General features: G+C 51.5%; 1 protein-coding gene across 5 annotated transcripts in view; it reads left to right on the forward strand.

Annotated features, from left to right (window-relative positions):
- Window positions 1-1,418: 1,418 nt before the first annotated feature.
- Window positions 1,419-16,401, forward strand: part of CD276 (CD276 molecule) — a 32,695-nt gene continuing 17,712 nt past the window's right edge. The window contains exon 1 of one of the 5 annotated variants that reach the window (XM_032244779.1): window positions 1,419-1,537. The gene's annotated coding sequence lies outside the window, so the exon portion shown is untranslated. Of the gene's footprint in view, window positions 1,538-1,698; window positions 1,943-2,196; window positions 2,276-16,401 lie in introns of those variants that run through there. The other 4 variants (XR_004258658.1, XM_032244776.1, XM_032244777.1 and 1 more) reach the window with 4 other exon arrangements.

Genomic DNA, 16,401 nt, shown 5'->3' on the forward strand with positions numbered 1-16,401 from the left:
GGGATCAGAGCCCTCTCAATCTGCTGCTTCCAGGAATGAGAGTGAATACTTGTTTTCTTCCCTCCTGACCTCTGCTTTTGACCAATTATTTTAAAATCTCCCCCCACAGACACGCTATAAACTGCTCTCTGCTCTTCCTTCACTGGCCGTCATGGCTGAGTGATGCCAGACTATAAATCCCCTAGGACAGGACCCGTGTCATCACCACAGGGCACAAAGCACAGGACTGACTCTTGCTGAAGGGAAGGAAAGCAAGTTCCTCTAGATCTGTTCAAGGCCGCCTCCGGGGTCCTGCAGCAGGGCTCCTGGCTCCCTCAGCCCAGGGACACCTCTCCCTGTGATGCTTCTTTCTCAGGTTGCTGGGCCAAGTGGGGGCTACTCATCCTGAGACCTGTAAGGCCAAACCCAGGCTGAACAAGGCTGGACAGGGCCTGGCAGGGTAGCGGGGAGCAGTATGGATCGGTTCAGAGTTCCTGGAGGTCATCAGGGACCAGACAACTGGGCTTCTCTGTTGCCATCCCTAGGAGCAGTCGCCAATCACACAGTCATAGCCACTGTGTGATTCAAAAACACCGTCTGCATGTAGAGTCAAATACAGAGAGTTGCTTGAATGTGTTCACAAATATACACACCCATGCACCACCACTGCTACCCATACACCACATGCACACTTAAATTCAGGGGGCAAATCCTTCTTCCTCCCTTCATAGCTGTGTGCCCTCAAGTGACTTAATCTCTTTGTATGTTAATTTCCATATCTGTAAAAATGAGGACAATAATGGCATTCACCTCAATATTAGTTGTTGTGAAGATTAAATGAGAATAAATGGTAAAGAGCTTACAAGAGTGGCAACACCTGCAGAGAGACACACGTTTTCATACCTATTCCCAAGCCCTGCCCAGCACTGCCGCTGGCATTGGTGGTGAGCCTGTCAGCAGTACAAGTTTGGAGGCCCTTCATCCCGCTGAGCCTTGGTTTTCTCATCTGTGAAATGGGAATAATAATATCTACGTGGAGGGGCTGTATGGAGGGACTAAAGAGGCCCAGCATGGAAAGCTCCTAGCCTAACTCTGGCCCACAAAAGCCTCCCTACATTGTAGCTGTCACTGTCCCTATGAAGAAGAACAGATCCAAGAACAGGTGGAGGGATGGGCTTTACCACGGCAAAATCTGGACAGGCCCGACCTCCATCTCCTCCCACGCTGGAGCGGGGCCGTGTAACAGGGTCCAAGGCCACCGGGTGTCAGGCCTGCTGGAGCCAGGTCTGGCCAGCAGTCTGGGCTGGGGCTGGGGGCAGGGCTGGTCGGGTGGCCGTGGGTGGAAGGAAAAGAGGAAAAGCAGCTCAGTGGAAATTGTCCTGCGGTTGGCTCAGGCGCCCACGACACTGTATTTATAGAGAGCTCCCCGCAGCTCTTAATTCCGCGCAGTCGGGTTAACCCTTTCTGGGCTGTGGCGCCAGCATGGTATGGAGGAAGAACCCAGGACTGGGGCCCGACAGCAGGATTCCAGCCGTGTTCCGCTGCCAGTCGATGACCAGTTAGTCACCCGTCCCCTCTCGCGGAAAGGAAGATTCGGCTCTTGGAAGCGTGGGAACGGGGTGGGGGGTGGGCAGCGCCCGGGGGTTTTCCCCGCCAGGGTCAGGCCTGGGGGCGGGGCGGGGCGGGGTCCAGGCGGGGTGCTCTGCCCAGCCGGGTGGTTCAGGCCTCGGGCCGCAGCCGCCGCCGTGGGGCCAATCCAGCCTTGGGGGCGCACCTGAGCCGCCTTCCCGGGTCCCCGGCGGAGTCCCCGGCCAGCCCCGCCCCTCGGACTCCCCGGGCCGCCCCCGGTCCCCTTTCGGGCCCGGCCTCGCGGCGGCGGCGGCAACATCGGCGGCATCTGGCCCAGGCTGGGCCGCGTCCGGAGTCCCGGAGTCCCGGAGTCGGCGCGGCGCGGTGGGAGCTGGTATGCGCGGGCGGCGCGGGGTGGGGCGGCCTTTGTCTGGGGCGGGTCGGGCCAGGAGTCCCCGGAGGCCCGCACCTTCCAGCGCAGGGCAGCCGGAGCCACGCCGGGGCGCCCTCCCTCCAGGCTCCCGCTCCCCGGCCCTCTCCCGGGTCCCGGCGGCCTCCGCGCACAGGAGTCCCGGGAACCGCGGGCGCGGCTCCAGCCCTGGAGCTCTGGGATCAGCCGGGAGCTGGAGGGCGCCCGGATCCAACTCTGTCCACCTCTTCCCTCGGGCTGAGAGGGTCCCGGGCGCCGTCTGACCTGCCGACCCCGGAAGCCGCGGAGCCGGGCGGGGTAGGTGAATGCGCTTTCGGAGGCCCCCGGTCTGGAGCGGGCACGGGGGCAGATCTGTCCCGTGTAGAAGCGTAACGAAGCCGCCAGCCGGGGCTGGGGGGTCAGCGGGGGTCTCCTGGGCCCTGCGGAGGAAAACGCCCAGCGCGGGGAGGGGAGCGGCGGGGGGCGGAGGGAGGGCGAGGGGTTGGGTGGGTCCACTCCTCGGGGCCCTGCAGGGCGAAGGTGTGGGCGACGGGGGCACTTCCACAGGCAGGCGTGGGCATGAGGGGTCAGGTTCCGGGAAGGACAGGTAGAGACGGCTGGCAGGGGCCAGGGGGTGAGGAGGTGTTGGGGGTGGGGAGGGGACCGGGATGGGCAGTTTGGGCTTGGGAAGCCTCGGGAAGGTGGGGGTGAGGTGGGATGGAGAGGAGATGCCGGTGACGGTGGAGGAAGGTGGGGACTCCAATGGAGGCACACTAGAAGGGAGGAGATTAAATCACAGCGCCCAGGGCCCTCCCTGCCACCGTTTAGCTTGCGAATTGGCAGGTTTGGCCGCCTAAGGCAGGGGATTTATTTCTAAGCCAAACCTGCCCTAATGAGAAAAGCGTGATGGATGACTCAGATATGGGATCTATCACTGAGGGAAAACCTTAAGCGAATACTAAAGCAAAAAAGAAGAGTGTGTGTGTGTGGCTGGGGGGGGTGCTATTTGTCTTAATTCAGAAGAACTATTTACCTTCAAATTGGATGTGGATAATTGTAAATGAATCTGATGTCTTCATTAAATTAAAGCCCCGGGTCCTTTTCTTACAAGCATGTCTTTAGCAGTTAGCTTCTATATTAGAAAGTAATGAAGCTGCTTTGTCTTTAAGAGAGTTCTTTATATAGTGCGACCTCCTCTAGTTCCCTCTGGGCTCCCAGAAGTCCCTAGGAAATCTGATGCTGTGCAGCATCAGTTTGAGGCCGAGAGGAATTAAAGTCTAAACTTGAAGTCTAAACCTGTCCAATGGGTTGGGCTGATCTGAGTGCAGGGCAGGGTGGAGGGCTATGGGGCTGTAGGGTATGAACTGGCTCATATTTCCAAGGAAGTATTTTGGGTGAGCACCTACGTTTCCCTGATATCTGGAGTTCTTGAGTTTAAGCACTAACACTTAAGGTAACTGTCGATCATGGAAATTTACATACATCACAGTCAGCTTACTGGAGTGTCCTGATGTGAATGCAATTTTCCTTCATGACTTTGGGTCAGCCCTGTGGACCTCAGTTTTTGTAGTGAGGGGCTGTATGGCAAGGGGACTCTGGCCAGGAGAGAGCTTTGTTCCTGCCTTAAGTGTTTCAGTAATGCTGTCTGGATCTCATGACTGACCTTTGGAGTTCTTCCATGTGGTTTCTCCTGCCTGCAGTAAGCTTTCCAGCGTACTCTAGACTCCTGTGCTGTGAGACATGAGCTGGTCAGAGGTGATGAGGAGCCTGTGTTAACATAAGTCTCAAGTGAGGAGGGGTGTTGGAATCTGAGGACCCTGTTTTCCTTCCTGTCCCCTCTTCACTCAGTCCAGGCACTCGATGGAAGCAGGTCAGCTGAATGTCTCATGCTCAGATACCTTACAGCTGGGTTGGGTGCTTTAATATTTATGGAAAGGACAGTTATAGAAATAGAGTCCCTTCAAAGTAGTCCTCTGGGGTGTCTGTGTCCTTATTAGTTTGATTCTTCCTGTGGGACTTCCTCCATCCTTAAACTTTGGCCCTCTCTGGAGGAGTACATCTTCATTCTTTGGAGTAGGATTTGAGTTTGACATGGAACTGGACAGTGCTGTTTGGAATCAGAGAGGCAGCGTGATAAGAGAGCCATGAGTTGGAATCCCACGGCACCCAAAGAGACGCCTAAGAAGTGTTGTAGAACAAGTGACTGGATGGCACTTGGTTGGACATATGGTGTTTGGGGACTGTGTAGAAAAATGACCAAATCCAAGCAGCCTCTGAGATTATGTCCACATGGGAGCTGTTAAGCTGTGGATCTGAGTCACAGGGTCAGGGAAAGAGGAAAAACGGCAGGTAGGGCGATGTTACTGCCCATGAGCTTATCCGCTGAGTGGGTGGTGACTTCGCATTGCCATCCTTTCCTCACACCCCCAGGGAAGTCCACCAGCAAAAGGGGAGGGGCACGCTCAGGGCCTGGGGGAGGGGCAGAGGGGTGGGGAGTGGTCTACATGATATTTGAGAAATTTCCTTTGGTCTTGTTGTCTCAGAATGGACCCCACACCTGGAAGAGGGCCACATGTGCTGCTATGCAACACTTGCCTGCCACCCTCAGTTCTGCTGCCCCTGCAGTATGTCAGATAGGAGCCTTGGGTTTTCAGGTTTGGGGGTGGGTAGGGCTGTGCTGGTGGCTAGACATTATCTCATTTAATCCTCATAGTAATCCTATGAGGTAGGGTATCATTAACACCATTGTACAGTTGGGGAAACTGAGTTCCAGAAAGGGCAAATCACATGCCCAAAGACACACAGCCGGCAATTGGTGGAGCTAGGCTGTTGTCTGCTTCCAGAACTGGCTTTTTCTGCTGCTCTGGAGGCAGGACAGGTTTTACCCCTCTTTCTGGAGTCTGGCAAGATGTGCCAAGGGTTCCCATAGGGAGGCAGAGAAGACTCATCTAGGGAACCAGAGAAAGGGCAGGCCTGACCTGGGTGACCCAGTGACTAGTGGCCTTCACGGCACAGTAAGAGCCTTTGCTGAGGGCTCTTCTCTTCCAGAGCCTTGGCCTTCATCATGCTGGGGCTTTCGGGAATCTCTCCTCCACCCTTCAGTACTGACCATTGCTCCTAGACAACTGCCCCCATTCTCGCTTTCATTCTCTTTGTGGTCCAGAGAAGGGTTGCCTGCTCCACACCCCTGATGCCATTAGGCATTTGACCTTCCCTAGGCATAGGGAGCATCATCTGTGGGAAGAGGAGTGAGAAGCATTTCTTGCCGGGAGCCTTGGAGCAGGGAAAGACACTGTCTCTGGGAGGCAGGGGTCCCAGGTTACCCTAAAGGTAATGCAGGCTTCTCCCTTGTGGGAGACATTGAAATGTGTCCTGGTGGGAATGCTCTGTGCTGGGGGATGCAGCAGCAGGAGGGTAGGAGCCCATGGTACTTGGAGCTGTGATTGTGCATCTGGGAAGAGGAAGGGGCCGAGGACCATGAGAACGAGTCAGAGCCAGAGATGGAGGCGAGTTTTGCATTTGCTACTTTGGAGCTGGGGCAGTAGTGGGGTTCTAGGTGAAAAGTGGGGACACAGAAGGAGTAATGGTCCCAGAGACCCAGATGTGTGGCCTGACAGAGCAGGTTCTTGGCCAGGGAGAGCAGGGTAGGGGCAAAGTGTTCGCTCAGTGCAGAGGCCTCATCTAGGAGGCCTTGTCCCCATGTTTGCGGCAATCATAACAGCAATACTATTACTGCAGTTTTGGTACTGGGCACTTTACTAAGTCCTCTCTCTCTATTGTCTTATTCTCATAGCAGCCCTGGGGGGTAGGGATTGTTACCCCCATTTTAGAGATTTGGAATTGGGTCTCAAATATGTGAAGTCATTTAAACTTGGTCATGTGTTCAGCGAGGCATCGGTGTCAGGATTTGAACTCAAGGCTGCCTGCTCCTGAGCTCATGCTGTACTTTGGGCAGGCAAGGCAGCCTGATGATTCCGTTCAACAAGTGAGGAATCCAGGCTGAGGGGCACTCATCAGCTGGCTCTTAGTCACCTCTGCTGGTGGCTGATGATTGAGCATGGGACCTTGGGCAGCCGGCCACCACTCTCTGGGCACAGATTTCCATCTGTACAATGGGTGTGGAGCAAGGCACTGGACCAGGTGAAGCCTAAGAGGCCTTCTAGCTCTGAGGACTGGTGGAGACTGCTACACTCCTCAGAGGACATCCCTGGGAGACCCAGAGGAGTGTGGTGCTTAGATGGAGAGGGGTCGGCAGTTATTCTGCTAGGCTGAGCCTCTTTCAGGGTAGAAACCAAAGGAATTTGGAGGCAAGAAGGCATTTAGGCAGATCACATCTGGAGAAGATGCACATTTCCTTGAGTGCAGTCTGGAAAGACTTCTGGAAAGGATAGGATTTCCAGGTATGTTTGCGTGGGCACCTAGCAGGACTCAGCAGATATTGAGTGAATGCAGATGTGTGTGCTGGGAGCCTGCCACTGTCAGACCTGAGATCTGCCCTCTGATGAGGTCTCGTGTGCTTTCATCCCTTTCCTTCCCCTCCCCATTCCCCTTGTTGCCGTCCCTTCTTTTGACTGAACCTCCTCTGGACCCAACGTAGCTTTCCTTTTTTTTTTTTTTTGAGACAGCGTCTCGCTCTGTCACGCAGCTGGAGTGCAACGGTGCAATCTTGGCTCACTGCAACCTCTGCCTCCTGGGTTCAAGCAATTCTCTTGCCTCAGCCTCCTGAGTAGCTGGGACTATAGGCGCACACTACCATACCCAGCTAATTTTTTGACTTTTTATTTTTAGTCAAGACAGGGTTTCACCGTGTTGCCCACGCTGGTCACAAACTCCTGAGCTCAGGCAATCTGCCCGTCTTGGCTTCCCAAAGTGCTAGGATTATAGGCGTGAGCCACTATGCCCAGACGGCTTTCAGTTTTTTGAGGGCTCTGTGCCTCCCATGATATTGTGTGTGTGTGTGTGTGTGTGTGTGTGTGTACACACGTGTGCCCACAGGCATGTGTAGGTGAGTTTCGCAGCCCCTGCACATGCCGTAGTTCTGGGAAGACCTCAGCCCTGCTTTTCTGACCAGCCCTGATGACATACTGCTGTCCTGACTCACACAGAAATCACTTGGAGAGGAAGAATTGATTCCTGCTCTTGGGTGGGATCACGGGACTGGGGAGTGGTGCCCAGGGGACAGCCTCGAACACAAAAGGCCAAAACTGACTCAGATTATCAGGAAAAAGGAAGGCGAACAGGGAGGCCATTCCCAGAGAACTCTACGGACTCTCCCATCTCTCTTCCAAGGCTGCTGCCCATTTATAGAACACCTAGTATTAATTAGGTCTGTTTTGATAATTTTACTCATTGAGTTCTATAATCATCCTATGAGGGTAAGGTTTATAATCCCCATTTTACGAATGAGCAAACTGAGGCTCAAAGAGGATATTTTCATAAAGTTTCATTACTAGAAAGTGACAGTCTGGATTTGAACCTGTCTCTCCAACTCCAAAGTCATCTTCTTTTTTTGTTTGTTTTTGTTTTTTGTTTTTTTGAGATGGAGTTTCACTGTTGTTACCCAGGCTGGAGTGCAATGGCGCGATCTCAGCTCACCACAACCTCCGCCTCCTGGGTTCAGGCAATTCTCCTGCCTCAACCTCCTGAGTAGCTGGGATTACAGGCACACACCACCATGCCCAGCTAATTTTTGTATTTTTAGTAGAGACGGGGTTTCACCATGTTGACCAGGATGGTCTCGATCTCTTGACCTTGTGATCCACCCGCCTCAGCTTCCCAAAGTGCTGGGATTACAGGCTTGAGCCACTGTGCCCGGCCCCAAAGTCATCTTCTTAAAGATGACTCCTTCCATGAAGCTTCTTGCAATTATGCCAGCCCAACATGTGATATGGTCACAGCACGGGACTGTGGTCAGTGCCCTTTGATGGTTGAAGAGATGAAGACCCAGAACGGCAAGGGTTTGCTCTAGGTAGCCTGGCAAGTGAGTGATAGAGCCTGGTCTAAAGTCCAGTATATCTCTGTTGTTGCTGTTTTTTCGTTTTTCTTTTGTTAATTGCAAAAGAATTACATGTTCATAGTTAAAAACAGAGAAGTGTATCAAGTAGAAAACAGTAGCAAACCCTCACCCTTATTCCCACATTTCAGAGTTGCATTCACTCTCAGGCATCCAGATCCTTTCCCATCCATCTGTCTATCCAAACACACATTCATTCATTCATTCACTCACTCACTGAATAGTGCATTGAACACCATTATGTGCCAAGCCTTTGCTAGAATTAAGGATGCAATAGTTAAATAAAGCAGATGTGGTTCCTTCTCAGGGAGGTTCCCGTATATCATGAAGAAAACAGACTGGGTGCAATGAATAACAGGGTCCTTCTTAGAGTGGCAGATGTCTTACCTGACTTTTCTGTCAAAGCCACCCTCAGAATGTGGAGGTGTTACCTTTTATCTTATTCCATGTTTTACTGCTATAACAGAATACTGCAGCCTGGGTAACATATAAAGAAAAAATGGTTATTTGGCTTGTAGTTCTGGAGACTGGGAAGTCCAAGGGCATGGTGCCGGTGTCTGGTGAGGGCCTTCTTGCTGCATTATCGCATGGTGGAAGAGCATGTGAGCGTGCAGGACAGTGAGTATGGGGGCAGCACTTACCCTTTTATCAGGAACCCACTTTTCCTGTGATAACAGCCTTAATCTCTTCACTTCTTACAGGCCCCACCTCTTAATACTGTTACAGTGGTAATTAAATTTCAACATGAATTTTAAAGTAGGCATTCAAACCATAGCACCCATGTCATCTAGGTAGAAGGAACTGTTATTTGCAACAACCCTGTGAAGTTGGAAAGGGAGTCCTATGTTGTAGGAACTGGAAACAGCCCACTGTGTTAATGGGCAAATAGGAAGAGATGAGGCTGGGCAGGTGGGCAGGGCCAGGGCAGATGGGGCTCTGTAGGCTATGGAGGGGCTGAGATCTTATCACAAGGAAAGTGAACAGCCCTAGCATTAACTATGGAAGGTAGTGACATAATATAATTTATGCTTTTATATTAATAACAATTATTCTGGCTGTTATATAGAGTACAGGTTGGAAAATAGAATTGGGTGGGGGAATCAGAGAAAATGAAGTGGCGAAGAGGCTGTTATGGTTATCCAGGCAAGAGATGATGGTGACTTAGAAGACCAGAAAGAGAAGCAGAGGTGGAGAAAAATGGAGATAGTGACGATGTAGCAGACATATTTGAGGAGTCCTTCAGTTACAGATAATAGAAAACTAGCTCAAGCACATTTAAGAAAAAAAAAAAGAAAAGAAAGACTAGTTCAAGTACCTAGGCAGTCTATGTGTGCAGCTTGCTTCAGGGACAGGGGCTTAAGTGATGGTTTTAGGGCTCTTTATCCTTCTGGCTTCCATCTCTGCCTCTTCCTTTGTTTGGATCAATTCTTTAGATTGTTGGTAGCAGATAGATTTATTGCTAACAGTCCCAAACCGTATCCTTCTTAGCAATCTCAGCTAGAAAGAATCTTTTTTGATGGTTGCAGCAGCAAGGCTCTGAGGAAGTCTCCAATTGGGCGTGGCTTGGCTTACAGCTCGTTCTTGAACTAATCACTATGCTGTGGCCGGGCAGGGTTTCTCCAGTGAGCCAGGTCTTGTCACATGCCCAAGCCCTAGGCTGGGAGGACAGCTCCACCACAACAGCTTGGACTGGGTTCCCTGCAGGAGTGTGGAGCCTTGCTATGGGAAGAGGCCAGCATGGAACAAGAGAAGAACACTGCAGACTAAAGGACATGGAGCAAAATAGCTGTGTTAAGACTAGCTGCCAAAGACAGAGGCGATTTTCTGGGCATTGAATTTGACTCTTTGTCAAGGAAAGGAGCAGAAGATGTTAAGAAGGAATGGACGTTTAGGCCAAATGGGGAGGTGATCATCTGTTTTAACTGGATTTGTCTTCTGGCCCCTGGGATTGCCTGTCCTGGTACAGGATGAACTTGGAGATGGTATCTCTGAGAAGCTGTCAGGGATATTTCAGGGCAGCCTAGGGTAGAAGAGGGTTGGAGATGTGGGTCACAGTATTCCACAGTTTCCTGCTGTGCACAGATTCAATCCAGGGTCCTCACCTACCTCCCTCACCAGCCCCCTTGCCTCCTCTCCTGAGTCTCAGCCTCTCCTAAAGTCCCATCTTCCCAGAATATGCCATGGACATCTCCTCTTCTGTGACTGCTCATGCTGTCCCCTCTGCCAGATAGCTGAGATGGCTCCTCTGTGCAGTCCTTACTGAACCTCCCCAGCCCCCAATGAATGGCTTGATCCTTTCATCCAGGTTTAAGCCTACTCCCCCATCCCCTCCCACAATACCTTGTATAAATGTGTATCAAAGGACTAGTCATATTATATTTTAATGATATATTTGTTTCCCAAACCTTTTTTTTCTATCTTTATTATGAAAATGTGAGAGTTTATGCCATTTAGCAGCTCTGTAGTCTTGAGCAAGTTGTTGAACCTCTCCATCCCTGAATTTACACCTCAGTGAAATAGAGTAATAACAGTACCTACTTCACAGAATGGTTGGGAGGCTTAAATAAGTTAATATGTGTAACAGCACTTACAGCAGAGCCTGGTGCATAGCTTTCAGCAAAACTGGCCTTTGTTATTGTTATTCGATAAAAGCAAAATTATATATATAACATGGGTAACTTTTGAAGCATTATAAGGAACATGCCACCCAACTTAGGAATGAGAACCTCTGCGGTTGAATATTTTTATGTATGATTCTTCATCTCCATGCATATTGCATGCACGGCCAATGCTTGGTACGTGGATGATGAATAAGCTTTTGTTGAATGAATAAATGAACAAATGCTGGAAGACTTGAGATGGGGACATAACCAGTTTTATGGGGAAGATGGTAGATTATGGGAACAGCAGATCAGGAATCTTGTTCTTAATCCTGATAAAGTCCTGAAACCAGTGAGCAAATGAGCACTTGAAGAAGAGCCCATTAGTAGGCACCCGCATGGCTTTACTGGGGGTTCTGCAAATGTACCTCTTTTCTGTTTTTTCTCCATTTGATTGGTCAGCAGCCAGAAGCAGGGATGCTTCTCATGACAGCCCTGGGGATAAGATGGGTAGATAAGGGCTTAGTAGCAGCGCAGGTGGGAGCGCTCCTAACCCCAAAGTGCTGAGTAGTGAGTGGACATTGATCCATGGACAGACGGTGCTGTGGGCTTTCCTGTTCCTGTCCTCTCCCTGAGGATGACACCAAACACAAGCAGAGAGAGGAGAGGAACCTTTTCCGATGATATTCATTCATTCTTTTTTTAATCCACGAACAAATTATGTAGCATCACGTATGTACCAGAAACAGTTAAAAGAGTACTTCAAAGATCACGACATGGTAACACAGCATGTAAATACTGTATAGTTAATGCCGCCAACTGTACACTTAAACCTAGATAAATGGCCAACTTTATGTTATATCTGTTTTACAACAATTAAAACAATATCGTGACAGTTGGAGGAATGGACTCAGTTTAGCTGGGTGAAATGAAATAATAACAAATGAAATACCCTATAAAGCTCCACCCCATCCTCAACTTCATGAGAAGAGAATGGCAGAGGTGTGGATTAGCAGCAATGAATGTGAATCACTTCTGATTGTTGGCTGCAAATTTGATAGTCGGTTATTTTGGTGAATAGCGTGACATGGCTGCTCAATGGTGACTTCGTCAAGGAAGATCAAATACTTGCAGGGCTTTGATAAGGAAGGGGGCAGACTTGTTCTGTGTGGTCCAGGGGTCAGATGAAGACTGACGTGGGCTGTATTGGAAGACAAATTTGGGCTAAGCGTAAGGTAGAGCTTCCCACAATGAGCGCTCTCCAAAAGCAAGTGGATAGCCTATGGAGGCCATGGGTGCCCATCACAGAGGAGGGCAAAGATTGCGTTTATTCGGGGGGGGGTGGCGGGCAGAGAAAGGTACCCTGTTCTGTTACTTGACCATTAATTTCTTCAGTTTCCCCAGAATTTGTTCCCATGCCATCGTCTCCCTCAGTGACCCCACCTTTAGCTGCTGTCACCACCATTGTGTGGAGGACTCTCCTGTCCCTCTGTTTGGAGCCGCAGCTCATTGTGTCTGGGACTCCATGGGACATTTTGGTGTGGAGGATCTGTAGCTCGAACGCAGCAGGAACTGATCTTTCCCCTCCACGTGCGTCATTTCCAGGTCTCCCCGTCTTGTTACGTGTGTCCGTGTTTGCCCATTGCTCAAGCCTCCAGTGCCTCTTTAACACCTTCAGCTCCTCGCTCCGTACAAACAGTCCCCAAGCCTGGTCACTTCTACCCTTGAAATGTGTCCAAAGCTGGGCTCAGGCATCACTCAGTCACTCTGATGAGTCTCCTATTCGTGTTTTGAGACACCTATTTTAGATGTGGTTTCCTTTTGTGGCTCTGAGCAGTGGCAATGTTCATGGGGTGGGGAGGGGGAAGAGAAGGAGGGAAAGTAAGGGCGGAATGGCTCCTTAGTTAGTTCAGATGCTGTAAGAAAGACCCAGAATAGCAGTGACTTATGCTGGAAAAGGTGTTTATTTCTCACCCATGTGAGCATCTGGGTGTATCCAGGGCTGATACTAGAGCCCCTCAGGGTTCTTTGGCCTGCTGCTCTGCCATCCTCAGCGTGTTGCCTTTGATAGTATGGTTGCCACACACACCACATCTGTGTTCCAGCCACCGGGAAAGGGGAGGGGAAAGGGGGGGGAAGGCATGCTTCCTCTCTTTAAAGGCATGACCCAGAAGTTGTAGCTATCAGCGTACACATTACATGGCCGCACTCTGCTGCAAGGAAAGCTGGGGTTTGCAGTTGTTAGCTGACTGGCCGTGTGCCTAACTGTGGAACAAGGAGGGAGCTGGATGTGGTGGCGGTGCCTGTAGTCCCAGCTACTCGGGAGGCTGAGGCAGGAGGATCGCTTGAGCCCAGGAGTTCAAGGCTGCAGTGGGCTCTGATTGCACCACTGAACTATGATGGTACCACTCCAGCCTGGGTGACAGAGCGAGACCCTGTCTCTGTGAAAAAAAAAAAAAAAAAAAAAAAGGGGAGAACATTCCTGTAAGCGGACAGCAACTAGCAGTTTCTGCCCAGTCACTTTGTGCATTTCAGTGTGAATTGTGTGGCTGTGAATTGGCCAGCCCTTAAGGTTATAGTCCCTGAAAGCTTCAAGTACTGGTAAAGTTCTGCTAGCATCCACAAAGCTTTTCTTTTATAGGTAGGAACACTGAGGTCAGAGAAAGGAAGTCGCCTAGTTAAGACTGCATAGCAAAGTGTCACAGCTGGGACCAGAACCCCAAACTTAGGGATCGTTTTCTAGAATTCCAAGGAGACCTGGCTGAGAGGCAGATAGGCAGTGCCAGGAGGATGGGTTTCTGGAGTTCAGGAAAGGCTACCTTTCCCACTGTGGCTACCTGGGGAGCTGCTCATGACTTTTCAGGGATCACCTTTGGGTTATCATGCCTCTGAGGTGCCTCCAAGTTGCCCTGACTGTATCTTAAATAGTATACTATGCCCAACTGCAGTGACCTGCCTGCACGTCCCCCTTCCCTGTTAGAATCTGCTCCTTGAGGACAGACGTGTACCTTAGTCATCTGTCTGCCCCTAGTACCTCCCTACCAGGAGCTCTGTAAGCAGTGAAATGAATTACTAAAGACATGAATGCACGTAGATTCAAGGACTCCTTCATTGCAGATAATAGAAACTTAGCTCCAACTGGTTTAAGGAAAAAAATATGACTGGTTCAAGAATCTGGGCAGTCTAGGCCTGCAGCTTGCGTCAGGCATAGCTGGACCCAGGGACTTGTCTGACATTTTCAGAACTGTCTCGCTAACCCTCCTTGTCCCCTTTGTGGGAAGTGTTGCCCAAGGAGCCCCTGTGGGGATTGGGAGGAAGTGGGGTGATGTGGATGATCATGGTGGGGGCAAGGAGGCCCTCTTGGCATCCTAGGCCCAGGGCATTTTGGCCCCGAGCTCAGGCATGGTCTGGTTTTGTTGTTGTAGCTTTATGAGGGCACATCTTGGGTCATCTCTTGGGAGCCTCCCCGTGGCCCCACTTCTGCAGGGTTGGATGCACTTGCCGTAACTTAAGCTGAGGACAGCCTGGCCCCTCACTCCTGCTGCTCTGTGAAAGCCCACAGTGCTCTGTGGTTTTGGGATAGAGCAGAAAGGAGGAGGAGGAGGGAGAGGAGGAGGGGGGAGGGGGAAGGGAAGGGGAGGGAGATTGGTTGCGGGCAGGTGACTCACTGGGAGGGGTGCCACAATGCTGACTCCAGGGCAGGTCCCAGCTAGGGATGAAATTCCCTTTTGTGGAACACGTGGGTGGGGGTTATGCAGGTGGCATGAGGCCTGCGTGTCTCCACATGGCTCTGTGTCCCCAGGCCACCCTCCCATCCTTTCTGAGCTGCGTCTCTTTCTCCTGTCCTCAGCTCCTCCAGGCCCAGCTGTCAGGGTAGGGGTCTCTGGGTGTTGTGGACTCCTCTGATCTCTTTGCTTCTGGGCTATCAAGCTCCTTCTCTCCAGAGCAGGTTTCCAGGACCCAGCGTGTAGGAAAGGAATGAAAGGGAGCAAGTCCAGGGCCCAGCCCTGGAAGTCCCTCATCTTCCCTCTGGAGGGAAGGGCGGCTAGGCCCTGGGAGTAAGCAGCCTTCCCCCACTCCATTCACAAAGCACCTTTGCCTTACAAGGGTCACTGTGGGACCCACAGGAAGATCCTGCCCTTTCTGCGGGGGATGGGCAGGTCCTGATCAAGGGAGGTGCCCTCTGCTCCCTGCACCCGCCCAGAGTGGCAGGAATTAGCCTGATATATGGAAAAGACAATCATACAAAGGGTCTAGAGTGCCAGGCAGAGGAATGGGGTCCGACTTCTATAGTGAATGGGGAGCCGCGGGACATTCTTGAGCAAAGAAGGGACAGGAACAGATTCCTGTCTTAGGTCCTAAGAGAAGGCGCCTTAGAGAACGGGGCTGGCAGGGAAAGAGAGGAGCAGGCAGGGCCAGTGAGGAGGGTCTTGGGTCAGGGTGGGAGCTGGAAGATTGAGAAGCAGTGCAGAGAGTGAGGGAGGTGGCCCAGGAAGAACCCACAGGCTGTGTCTCCGGGTAAGAGAGGAAGGAAGACGTGGAATCTGGGCATTCATTCATCCTTAGCCCTGGTGCTTCCTGCGGGAGGGCAGGCAGGTCTTGCCGGCAGCTGCGTGCTGGAGCTTCCTGTGTGCCCCAGGGTGGCCCTCGTTGGGCAGGATGTGGTGCCCGCCAAAGGCGCTTTATGAATGAATTGGGGGGGGGGGGGGGGGGGGGGGGGGGGGGGGGGGTGGGAGGAGCTGCTGACTCAGCAGGCGGCCAGGCTTTGAGGCCGGAAGCGTCTGGAAAGGAAGTGGCTGCTCAGGGCTTCCCTACTGTAGACAGCTGGGAGAGAAGGGGGGCTGGCCGGGATACACGTGGTTTGGCTGAGGGACTCCCTGGGCCCAGCTGCTGGGGGTGTGTGTGTAGGAGTGGAGGGTGGCAGGGAGGGGGCAGGTGTGCTTGGCTGGGATTGGAAAGATTGAGGCTGGGTGCCTGGGGTGGCACCCATTAAGGCTAGCAGCTGTTAATGAGGTTTGCTCCACAGAAGGGCAGAAAGGTGTAGCAGAACTGGACTCTTCCCAGCTGTGCTGACTGGCAAATTCCTTGACATTAACAAAGTCATTTATCTGGGCTTTAATTTTTTAAAGTCCTGCAAAAACATGACCTCGTGGTACAGCCTGTCTCCCAGGGAGTCAGGGGGATGTGAAATCATTTCCATTCTTGTTGATCAGTGTTGGTTGGAATAGATGTGGCTTGATTGGGACATGGCACCAATGTTTAGACAGCAGCTGTGGGACTCAGGGAAGAGGTGTGTGCAGCCTGGAGGGTGGCTGGAATTGTGAATAGGGCTGGACTTAGGGATGCCTGCCCTTTCCATCCCCAGCTCAGGCCTGACCGTCTCTTACTCAGTCCTGACTCCAACCTTGGGGGTCATCCCAGGCCTGGCCTCTTCCACTTCTGATCTGTCTTGGTCACTCAGTTCAGACTTATTAAGCTAGCAAATGTCCTCTCTCTGCATTCCCACATTCATACATCTAGTCGCCTCCTAAAACTCTGTCCTAGAAGCTTTTTTGCAAATACTGCTGACGTCACACAAGCTATACTGTACCCTTCTGTGTTCTCTGCCTCGGCGAATGCCTCCCCCATCACTGAGGCTCAAAGCCATGACCACCCTGACTGCTCCCTTTTTCTCTCCCCAAGTCCTCTGATGCTGTCACTCTTACCCAGACATGCTTTGTCTCTTCTGTGTGGCCCCTCATTTATTCCACCACTGTCACTTCCTACAGATATGGCTGTAATAGCCTCTTTTTTTTTTTTTTTTTTTTTTTTTTTTTTTTTTTTTTTTTTTT

The sequence above is a fragment of the Sapajus apella genome, unplaced genomic scaffold, assembly GCF_009761245.1.
Source record: "Sapajus apella isolate SASKATOON/1434 unplaced genomic scaffold, GSC_monkey_1.0 scaffold55, whole genome shotgun sequence".
Taxonomy (NCBI): domain Eukaryota; kingdom Metazoa; phylum Chordata; class Mammalia; order Primates; family Cebidae; genus Sapajus; species Sapajus apella.